This window comes from Trichosurus vulpecula, chromosome 6 (genome assembly GCF_011100635.1).
Source record: "Trichosurus vulpecula isolate mTriVul1 chromosome 6, mTriVul1.pri, whole genome shotgun sequence".
NCBI classification, from domain to species: domain Eukaryota; kingdom Metazoa; phylum Chordata; class Mammalia; order Diprotodontia; family Phalangeridae; genus Trichosurus; species Trichosurus vulpecula.
Genome location: NC_050578.1, coordinates 281176384 through 281184647, shown reverse-complemented (window position 1 = coordinate 281184647; position 8264 = coordinate 281176384). Strand labels below are relative to the sequence as shown.

The window sequence follows — 8264 nt, the reverse complement described above, 5'->3', positions numbered from 1 at the left end:
GGCTGCCTTTGTCCAGATATCTGGAGGCAGCTGAACCTCATCACATCCTCAGCAGGCGGAGCTGAAGGCTTTCAGCCTACCTCCCTGTCCATCCCCTCATTGATTGTAATCCAATCAGAGTTAACTTCCCCCATCAAGGTTACATACCCTGATTTTCAAAGATTTTTGAAGCATTCACTGCTTTCCAGGGGGCATCTTTGGTTTCCTAGAGAGCCACTGGTTTAATCTATTGTTTGCTAGCCGTAGTTAATAAATTGATTATCAATTACCCAGAAATTATACCTCTCAGACTTTTCACTAGTCACATTAGCTGTGCAACCCTGGACAAGACACTTAACATTTGTCTCTCTCAGTTTCCTCAACTGTAAAATGGGGCCATTAATAGCACGAAGGTCACAGGGTTCAAAGTGTTTAACACTGTGCCAGGCACTTAATAGGCCCTTAAAAAAAAAAAAAGCTTGTGGCGTGAGGCCCGGGCCCAGCCGCGGCAGAGAGCACGCCAGCAGCGCGGGATGGCAGCGTCGGTGGCGGCGGGCTCGGGCCGCCTCGCCACTACCTCCTCGGCCTCCGCATTCTCGTCTGCCTCGGGCGCCGCCGCGGGAGGCGGCCCAACTGCTGGAGCACCGCTGCGTGTGCAGGGAGCGCCTGCGGCGCGAGAGGGAACCGCGCCTGCTGCCCTGCTTGCACTCTGTGTGCGGCCAGTTCCTGCTGCTCGGGCCCGCTTCCGCGCCGGGCGGCGCCACCTGCACGGCCGCCGGGCCTGCCACCGCCAACAACTGGGGCGACGGCGCGGTGGTGGATTGTCCGGTCTGCAAGCAGCAGTGCTTCGCCAAGGACATCGTGGAAAACTACTTCATGAGAGACAGCGGCGCCGAGGCGGCCCCGGACCCCAAGGATGCCAACCAGTGCTGCACCAGCTGCGAGGACAACGCCCCCGCCACCAGCTACTGTGTTGAGTGCTCAGAGCCCCTCTGTGAGACTTGTGTGGAGGCCCATCAGTGGGTCAAGTACACCAAGGACCACACTGTCCGTTCCACTGGCACCGCCAAGTCCCGCGATGGGGAGCGTACTTTCTACTGCTCAGTCCACAAGCATGAGCTCCTGGTCCTGTTTTGCGAGAGCTGTGATACCCTTACCTGCCGGGATTGCCAGCTCAATGCCCACAAGGACCATCAATACCAGTTCCTGGAGGATGCTGTGAGAAACCAGAGGAAAATCCTGGCCTCTCTGGTCAAGCGCTTGGGGGACAAGCATGCCACCCTGCAGAAGAACACCAAGGAAGTGCGCACTTCGATCCGCCAGGTGACAGATGTGCAGAAGCGGGTACAAGTGGATGTGAAAATGACCATCCTGCAGATCATGAAAGAGCTGAACAAGCGGGGCCGTGTGCTGGTCAACGAGGCCCTGAAGGTGACGGAGGGGCAGCAGGAGTGCCTGGAGTGCCAGCACTGGACTGTGACTAAGATCCAGAGGCACCAGGAGCACATCCTGTGCTTTGCCTCCTGGGCCCTGGAGAGTAATAGCAACATAGCCCTGCTGCTGTCCAAGAAGCTGATTTACTTCCAGCTACACCGAGCCCTCAAGATGATTGTGAACCCCATGGAGCCCCAGGGGGACGTGAAGTTCCAGTGGGACCTCAAAGCCTGGACCAAAAGCGCCGAGGCCTTCGGCAAGATTGTTTCAGAGAGGAGTAGTCCTGGTTCCATGGCCACTCCCAGGCCCCCTGGCAAGCCTGGAGGAGGGAATCAGGCCATGGACCTGCAGGAGGGCTATGGGAGCTATGGCCCAGATGACCCCTACAGTGCTGAGCCCAATGTGTCCGGAATGAAAAGGTCCAGATCTGGTGAGGGGGAAGTGAATGGCCTCATGCGGAAGGTGCCCAGGGTGAGCTTGGAGTGCCTCGATCTGGATCTGACAGCAGACAGCCAGCACCCTGCCCCCGCCCCCCCCCCCTTTTCAAAGTCTTCCCGGGGACCACCAACGAGGACTACAACCTCATTGTCATTGAGAGGGGGGGCCAGCCAGGGGCCCCAGGGGGGCCTCCTATGCCACCCATGGCCATGGTCAAGGAGGAAGAGACAGAGGCTGCCATCGGAGCTCCCCCAGGTGTGGAGGGGCTGGAGACAAAACCGCTGCTGCTGCCTCCTCTGGAGGCCTTGGGGCTTGAGGGCCCCCATCTGGCTTCTCCCAGCGGCAGCACCAGCTCTGGCCTGGAAGTGCTGGGAGGTCCTGACCGGGCTGCCGCTGCTGCGACTGTGGCCACCGGAGCTGTGGATGACAGCGCCACTATCTGCCGTGTCTGTCAGAAGCCAGGGGACCTGGTGATGTGTAGCCAGTGTGAATTATGCTTCCATTTGGAGTGTCATCTGCCAACCCTGCAGGAGGTGCCTGGGGAGGAGTGGAGCTGCTCCCTGTGCCAGGAGGTGTTGGACTGTAAAGATAAGGTCCCTCTTCCTGGCCCTGAGAGTGTGGCCCTGACTGCCGATGGGGACACCTGCCCAGGCAAGCTCTCACCTACTAACCAGCAAAAGTTTGAGCGTGTGCTGTTGGCCTTGCTCTGCCATGAGCCATGCCGTCCTCTGCGTTGACTGGCCATGGACCCCACGCCCTCTGCAGAGCAGCCAGGCATCCTGGACCTCACTATGATCCGCACGCCTCCAGGAGAAACTGTCACCCCCATACAGCTCCCCGCAGGAGTTTGCCCAGGACATGGGCTGCATGTTCAAGCAATTCAACAAACTCACTGAGGACAAAGGTGACATCCAGTTGATCACTGGCCTTCAACGCTTCTTTGAGACTCTCATGAAGGAGGCTTTTGGGGACACCAAGTTTTCGGCTATTCTGGTGGAGCCCCTCCCTCCCCCTATCCTAGGCCCTGGCCTGGCCCCTCCAGAGCTGGTGTGGTGCCCCAGTGATGGAGCCCCCACCTTACCCCAGAATGGCTCCATCATCCCCTCACTCATTCCTTCCTTCACCTGTTGGTCCTTCTGTATCCTACCCCCAGATGCGGTTTTTACTTCTCTCAATTTAATAAAAACGTAACCCAGGAGACAAGGTCCCACAAATCACACAGACCCAGAGCAAGCAGGGTGTCCTGGGAGTCCCTGGCATGGGGCTGGTTGGTGGGCATGGTGGCTTTGTGGGCTGCCCTGGCCAGAGCAGAGCCCCACTTCCCCTTAGTGGGAGGCTTCTCTTGGATGCAGGCAGGGCCCCCCCCCTTCCACAGCTTACAACCCAGGAAGGGGAGAGGACCCCAGCCCGGAGGCTCCCAAGGGTCCTTCCCCCTTCTGTTTAGACTAGACAAGTCTTCCCTTTTAGGGCCCATGTACCCGCTTCCAACTCCCAAGGTCTGAACAGTTGGAAGTAGGGTTAGTTAGACAATCTCTCCCTGGAGAAGCTGGGGCTTGGAAGGGGCTTTGGGAGCTGCCTTGACTTTTCTTTGTCATCTGCTTCTTGTACTGAGCTTGGAGTTCACTGAAACACCCATCCAACCAATAAGCTTACCAGCCATTGGAAAAAAAAAAAAAAGCTTGTTCTCCTTTACCCTTTCCGCCTTTCTCCTGTCAGGATGTGATAGTGAGGTATAGAAATGAACCTTCTGGAAAAGATTGGGGCTACTCTTGTCTCTCCTTTCTTCTCTGATCACACTCCAAATCATCCTTCATTATCCCCCCTCTCTCTCTTCTCTTTCTTTAGTATGTGGGGGTTTGGCTTCCTCCTTCAACCAATGTGGACAGGCCTAAGGCGGGGCTGAACTGCTTAATTCAATGTACAGACATTTGTCTATTCATTTAATGCATGTATGTATGCATTTATTTATTCATTTGCTTTTTTATTAATTCATAAATTCATTCATCCATTTGTTTCTATTTTAACATTTCCACCAATAACTTTTCTTTTTACATAATTTTCATTGTTCTATATGCTGTCCCCTATACAGAATCAATTTTTTAAAATAAAGGAATAAAAAAAGTACAACTAACCATCATATGAACTAAGTCCAACAGTGCTCCACATCCACAGACACTCACCTGTGGATAGGAGGGAAGGAAATGCCATTATCTCTTTATTGGTTTTCTGTCCCAAACTAAATAAACATTTGCTCAGCACTTACTGTTATGACCTACTGGGCCCGGAATAATTCACGCCCCTGGGCTTGGTGCTAGTAATACAAAGACCATGAAACTGTCCCTGCCCTGAAGTAGCTGACATTGTACTGAGGGTGGGCAGAGGGGAGGAGGATGCAGCCGCAGATCCTCACCTCCTGCCCGACCAGGTAAGTAACCAGCACAGATCATGACCCACTGCAGGTGTCTGGACTGTTGATTGCTGTGACTTCAGTTCCTCTTTATTGACAAACGATGTGCTTTAGGGACAAATGCCTGTGAAAGGGTGGGTCTGTTTATGCAGATTGAGAATAGGGGAAAATCAAGGAGATATAGGAGTCTACTCCCCCTGAGCCAGAGCCTGGGCCGGAGAATGGGGAACAAGAACTTTCCCACCCTCGGGCTGTAGGGGCTTCTGAAGCACTCCAAACAAAACTCTCCCTCCCTGCTGGGGGCCATATGAAAAAGTGTCTGAAGGCTGGGGACTGCTCCTGCCTCCAAAGAGAAAAATGAGAACCTAGCAGCAGAAACTTCTGCACGGCCCCACCCCACACGGGTGGCCAATTTTCCAGCTGTGCCCATGTAGGGCAGCAATGTAAATGTATAAATAAAGGGTTAAACTCACAGAGAAATCTTCTGTAGATCCACGGATGACAAAGGATTGCAAGGAAAGGCCCCGGAAGGAGAACTTCCCTTTTGCTTTCCAGGTTCCTGGTGACTCCTGTGCCTGCTCCTGCTGCTGATGCCTGTACCTGTCCTTCTCAGGATTCTCTTGGTCAGACCCTGGGGCATGAGGTGTGCCATATGGGCAGCATTTAGGACAGTTCCTCTCTCATCCTTATATTAACCCCCGCCCCCCAACCCAATCACACAGACCTAGCAAAAAGATTTTCTATTTGCTTTTAGACACCAAGGGTGGGGATTTTCCAAACACTAGCTTCAGGAGATGCACTCCCCAAAGCCTTCAAGTTCAGATAAAGCTTTATAAGTGGTGGTTCTCTGGTAAAGACTTGGATTGTCTCTGAACATTAAGCTGTATACAAGGGCATTAGGGGAATTACTGTTGGATTGGTGTGGCCTATTATCCCCAATCCACTGGTCTTTCCTGTTATCTTAGGTTACTTCTCAGTCATGCTTCCTATAATTTAAGGAAGAAATATCCCCTCTGGGCCACCTGGTTCATTAGCTCCCTTTCTAGCTCTCACAGAACTTTTCTGAAAGTGAAATTGTGTATTTTCCTGTTGGCTCAGCTGTCCATGGAGATCCAAGGGCCTCAGATTTCTCTAGATTACATGTGGGTATTGGAGTGAGGCTTGGACTGACCGGAGTCCTGGATTTTAAGGTTGTAATGAGGAAAAAAATGTACATACTTATGAAGACATATATATATATATATATATATATATATATATATATATATATATATATATATATGTATACATCCATATAGCCTTATTCATTCACAAAATACATACATCATGTGTATATATGAACACCTAGGAATGCACACACATACGCATACAATATAATATTCATAGTCTTTCCCACTTACACACATGCATACATTTCTGTTCCTGCCAGGTACTCCTAATCTAGGGCCCTTGAGCAGTTTTTAAATGTTCTGTGAACTTGGAGGGAGGGCAATTATCTTCATTTTCACAACTGTTTATTGAATTTCAGTATTTCCTAGAATTTATTCTTAAGAGGAGTCCATAAGCAAAATATTCATATTTTGTATTAATATGAAAGCATGCTTATGTACATATGTCCACACATATCTCTAGTGACATTATTTATATACATGCACATAGGTATGCATATATCTATTACTGAATGTATGTATTCTTTATATATATTCCTATCTCTATCACAATCTGTCCTGGGGACAGAGAGAGTGATTCTCAGTCAGCCAGAACAGCAGAAACTGACCCTGGTCCTCTCACTCTCTTTAGGGTCTCAGGTCTTGTCCTGTTCTTTCCTTCCTTTCCAATATCATTTTTGGGCAAGGATCCCCAGTGACAGAGAGATGGGATGACTGTTCCCCAGTCCTTTGGGATTCATAACACTATATTCCTAGGACATGCACCTACAAGGAACATCATGATGTAATTAAGAGAGTAGCACTCTGGATCCCAGAGTTTGAATCCTGCCCCAACGCTGTGTTTCTGGGTGACTATGGGCAAGTCACTTTCCTTGCATTACCCTTACTTTACTCTTCAGTCAAATGAAATTCCATTAATAAAGAAGTATTTTGCAAAGCACATCCTAAGATCCAGGAACTCTTCTAGTTGTTGGGGGTAAAGAGGCAAAACATAAAGCAGGTTCTACTCTCAAAGAGCTTACTATAAATTTTGGGTAGTGAAGACATGTGGAGAGGTATGTTTAGAACAATGCATATATAAATATGTGTGAGTTACTGTAGTATCAATTAAATTGGGACTTTTTTACTGTTTTAGAATGATAAATTAATTAAGTCTCTTTGATTGAGCCTTACTAGGTGCAAAGACCTAGGCCCAAACCCCTATCTACTAGGTGCTAAGCCAATGTGGGCATGAAGCCTCAGGTCCTGGTGGCTCAGATGACATTTAATGACAGCTAAAGAGTGCATAAAAAGAGAGAATAGAGCTATTTGCTGGAGGGTCTCTCTCCTTGAGGTGAGGGACCCTGGACATCCTCTCTAACATCACCCAGATGTTGATGGTTTCTTGGTAACTATGAATTGTATTTGGTCTTTTTATAATGTACGTTTGTAATTTGTTTGTATTTGCTCTGAAGTTCAGGGTGCTGGCTTTTTCTCCCGAACTAAGTGAATGACATTGTGGTAGCACCTCCTTCCAATTCCTTAGGCCTTTTGTTTTGGCTAAACTAATCTAATTCTAACTGAGTGAGCAGGATATAATTTGTGAAGACTTCAGAGGGTAAGAAGATAGGGGCTACTCTCTTCTTGTATTTATGGAATGGGGAATATCTGAGGGAGTAGGAGAGGCTTGGAATTTAACTTTGTAGTGACTCAGAGATAATGGACTACCTGTGAGCTGTGTCTTCTCTGCTCCAGGAAGGTCCCCCTTTCCCTCCTCATTCTTTCTCTTTAGCCCACATTAGTAGCCAAATAAGGAAAGGGTCACTGTGACCTGCATTGAATGAAGCTGAAGGAATTGGCCCCCTCCCCTCTCCTCATTTCTTCTCCTAGACTTTTGGATGCCACCAGTTGAATTCCAGATAAAGAAAGCATGAATGGAATGCCTGTACCTGGTTTCCTAGTTCTCTGTTTAGTTTTTCATGCCTGGATTGTAAGCCTACCTCCCAGCCAATGGTGAGAAAGGATAGAGGTGGGTGGGAATCTTTGTGCTAAGAGTACATTTCTCCCTGCACTTCCTTTTTACTTTGCCTCCCCCACTAGTTGCACTAGTGGAGGCGATGCCCAAATCTTGCAAGATATGTAAAATAAATTCACTTTGCTTCTCCTGAAGATGTATCTCTTATTATTTGAATTTTCCATCCCATACATAACCTTTTGGTAAAACCTCTGAAGAATAGGAGTAAGGAATTGGAATGCCTTAGGTGAGGTTTAGTGAAAGCTGAGCAATGAAGGACAGGGCTCAGACTTCAAATCTGGATGAATTATGAAAGCAAGTAATGACATGAAATAAAAATCTTTTCACTCATGGCCAGGTAAAATTTTTGGATTCCTAATACCTAGGCTAGAGGCAACAGTTAGCTCAGAAGAAGATCTGTTCAGTGCTGGGTATATACAGCTAAGTAAAATGTATTTTAGGGAATAATATATAAATATAAAAAGCAATAGGATCAGTAATTTCTATATGTGATAATCTGGAAATGTAATTGAGGTCATCTTATTTCTAAATGATATTTTTAGAGTTCTCTTAGGTTGTAAAATTTGAGACACTATTGTTAGGTAGAAATGGTGTTAAAAGCAATTTTAATCTGGTTTTTGTTATATATGAATTGATCTTTTAAAAAGAATGTGATAAAAATGTGATAGTTTGAAACTGTTATATTTAGTTATAAACAAGTAATAATATTATAGCAGATTTTCCTTTTGAAATCTGGGCTATTTATGGAAATGCATTGGCAATGAGAAGAATGACTCCCTGTGTAAGGGGATTTAGAAATGCATTCACCTAAATTGAAAATGAG

At 47.8% G+C, this 8264-nt stretch overlaps 1 pseudogene; it reads left to right on the top strand.

Annotated features, from left to right (window-relative positions):
* Positions 1–512: 512 nt before the first annotated feature.
* LOC118855235 lies at positions 513–3042 on the top strand (annotated as a pseudogene).
* Positions 3043–8264: the final 5222 nt, after the last annotated feature.